The sequence below is a fragment of the Macaca nemestrina genome, chromosome X, assembly GCF_043159975.1.
Source record: "Macaca nemestrina isolate mMacNem1 chromosome X, mMacNem.hap1, whole genome shotgun sequence".
NCBI lineage: Eukaryota > Metazoa > Chordata > Mammalia > Primates > Cercopithecidae > Macaca > Macaca nemestrina.
In genome coordinates, this window is record NC_092145.1 from 35247032 (window position 1) to 35250585 (window position 3554).

General features: G+C 40.7%; 1 non-coding gene across 1 annotated transcript; it reads left to right on the forward strand.

The window, feature by feature from the left end:
* The first annotated feature begins 533 nt into the window (after nucleotides 1-533).
* On the forward strand, nucleotides 534-593 carry LOC112424416 (U7 small nuclear RNA). The gene has a single exon (XR_003015162.1). It is a non-coding gene; the product is annotated as a U7 small nuclear RNA (small nuclear RNA).
* Nucleotides 594-3554: the final 2961 nt, after the last annotated feature.

Sequence of the window (3554 nt, forward strand, 5' to 3'; positions counted from 1 at the left end):
CCCAAACTGATCTATAGATGCAATGCAATTCCTATCAAAATCCCAGCAAGGCTTTTTGTAGAAATAGAAAAGCTTATTCTTGAAAAAGAAGAATAAAGTGGGAGGAATTACTGTATTTGATATTAAGCCGTAATATATAGTTACAGTAATAAAGACCGTGTGATATTGGTGGAAATATAGACATACAGATCAATGCAACAGAAGAAAGAACCCATCTGTTTGTTTTTTTCTTCTTTTATTATGGCAAAGTACATGTAACATATAGTTTGCTATTCCAACTGATTTTTGACAAACATACAAAAGCAAATCAATGGAGGAACGATAGCCTTTTTAACAAATGGTGTTGGCACAATTGGACAACCGTAAGCAAAACAAAATGAACTTCAATCTAAATCTCACACCATATACAAAAAATAACTCAAAGTGGGCCACAGACTTAGATATAAAATGTAAAATTGTAACACTTTTAGAAAAAATATAGGAGAAAATCTATGGGGTTTAGGGCAAAAGCATGATTCAAAAAAGGAAAAAGTCAGTGTTACAGCTCTTTTAGAATTTGTCTAGCAGGTTTTCTGGTTTTCCAGAAAGCCTCCACAAAAAAAGGAAAAGAAAAAAAGGAAAAAGTAATAAATTAATATGAATTGAGCATTTTAACGATTATATTTTATTGCCTTTGTTGGCTTATTAAATATAACTCTTTGTTTTGTTATTTTAGTGGTTGCTTTAGGTTTTATAGTAATACATCTTTAACCTGTTACAGTCCACCTTCTTTTTGTTTTTTAGTTTTGGAAGCAGGGTCTCACTCTGTCACCGAGGCTAGAGTGCAGTGGCACTATCATGGCTCCCTGCAGCCTCAACCTCCCAGGCTCCAGAGATCCTCCTGCTGCAGCTTCCTGAGTAACTGGGACCACAGGTGCACGCCACCATGCCCAGCTAATTTTTCTATTTTTTGTAGAGATGGGATTTCGCCATGTTGGCCAGGCTGGTCTCAAATTCCTGGAGTCAAGTGATTCACCAGCCTCGGCCTCCCAAAGTGCTGGGATTACAGGTGTGAGCCACCTCTCCCATCCCAGACCTTTTATATGGCACTAATCCATTCATGAGGCCAAAGCCCTCGTGACTTAATCATTTCCCCCAAAACCCCACCTCTTAATACCACCACAGTGGAGATTAAATTTCACCATGAATTTTTAATGAAGCACATTCAAACCATACCACTATTGTTGCCATGCATTTTTTCTACATGTTATAAACTGCACAATACAATGTTATTATTTTTAAGCCAAATATCTTATAAAGAGATTTAAATTATAAGAAAAAATATCTTGTGCATTTTACCCATGTAGTTACCATATCCAGTGCTCTTCATTTCTTCGTGTAGATCCAGATTTTAATCTGTTATCATGAAGGACATCCTCTAACATTTCTTCTAGTGGGGTATCTGCTGTTCCTTCCCTTATTCCAACAACAGAGCAGGCCAGTCCCCCCCTACCTCAGGCACATACTCTACAGCCACTAAGAAGGACTAATCCCTGGGAAAGCTCCAACCACTAGCCTTTAACCAACCAATGAAGAAATAAAGTTATGGTGACCTGGAGAGAGCACTGGACCTAGAGACACAAAATGTGAGTTCACGTCTATTTCTACTCACTGCATAGTGAAACTGTGAACATTCCTGGGTTTCACTGTTTTCATCTGAGAGGTGGGGGAATAATTTTCTTAACTTCATTCACGTGATTGTTGTGAGAATGAAATTAGATAATAGAGGAAGGCTGGTGGACTGTAAGGAGCATATTGGATCCTTCCAATTCCAACATAAACACTTCCCTAGTTTCCTTGGGAAAGTGACTTAACTTTTCAGGGCCCTAGTTTCCCAATCTGTAGAATGAGATAGTATCTGTCTCACAGGGATGTGTGAATGAACTGAAAAAAAAAAAATGTTTAGAAGTGCCCGACCTAGGCCAAGCACGGTGGCTCACACCTGTAATCCCAGCACTTTCAGAGGCGAGGCGGGTGGATCACCTGAGGCCAGGAGTTCGAGACCAGTCTGGTCAACATGGTGAAACCCTGTCTCTACTAAAAATACAAAAATTAGCCGGACATGGTGGTGCTTGCCTGTTATCTCAGCTACTCGGGAGGCTGAGGCAAGAGAATGGCTTGAACCCAAAGGCGGGGAGGTTGCAGTGAGCCAAGATCATGCCACTGCACTGCAGCCTGGGTGACAGAGCGAAACTTCGTCTCAAAAAAAAAAAAAAAAAAAAAAAGTGCCTGACCTGTAATAGGCATTCAGGAGATGGTAATACATTGTGAAATCTAGATAATACCTTCTAAAATCCTATAGAAATGGGGTTAGGGGATACACAGTAGGAGGAATAATCTGTGTTGTTTTTTGTTTTATTTTTTAGGATGTGACCCTCCTTCATAAACATTGATTATTTTAGCTCTTTGCCATAACATCTTTAAATTCAAGATGTCACAATAATAGATTTCAGAGAAACTCAAGGCCGTCCTGTGTCATAAAGGATTAAAACAATACTTTTGAAAAGTGGACAGAGACCTCTAACTCCACCTTGACCAGCCAAAAACGAGTGCTCTGGGAATTAGCCTAAGACACGCATTTCCCCGGTCAAAATATACGGTTCTTATAGATGTTTTTTGACCTTCATTGACGCAGCTTTCTTCACACGCTGCATGATTTAGTGTTTGTCCATCAGAATGTTTACTACTATTAACTATTCATATATATTTTGTACAATCCTGATAATTTTCATATTTATTTCTAATTTTCTTTCCTTCCTTCCTTCCTTCCCTCCCTCCTTTCTTTCTTTCTCTTTCTCTTTCTTTCTCTTTCTTTCTGTCTCTCTCTCTTTCTTTTCTTTCCTTTCTTTCTTTCTTTCTTTCTTTCTTTCTTTCTTTCTTTCTTTCTTTCTTTCTTTCTTTCTGTCTCTCTCTCTCTCTCTCTCTCTCTCTCTTTCTTAGAGACAGGGCCTCACCTTGTCACCCAGGCTGGAGTGCAGTGTTGTAAACATGACTCACTGCAGCCTCAACCTCCTGGGCTCAAGTGAGCCTCCCACTTCAGCCTCTCAAGTAGCTGGGACAACAGGCATATGCCATCATGCCCAGCTAATTTTGTTTTTTGTTTTTTGGTTCTTTTTTGAGACGGAGTTTCTCTCTGTCTCCCAGGCTGGAGTGTAGTGGCATGATCTCGGCTCACTGCAACGTCCACCTCCCGGTTTCAAGCAATTCTCCTGCCTCAGCCTCCTGAGTAGCTGGGACTGCAGGCGCGTGCCACCATGCCTGGCTAATTTTTGTAATTTTAGTAGAGATGGGGTTTCATTATGTTGGCCAGGCTGGTCTCAAACGCCTGACCTCATGATCCACCCGCCTCAGCCTCCCAAAGTGCTGGGATTATAGGTGTGAGGCCCTGCACCTGGCCCATGCCCAGCTAATTTTTTAAAAAATGTTTCATAGAGATGGGGTCTCATTATGTTGCTCAGGCTGGTCTCAAACTCCTGGGTTTAAGCAATCCTCCCACCTCGGCTTCCCAACCTGCT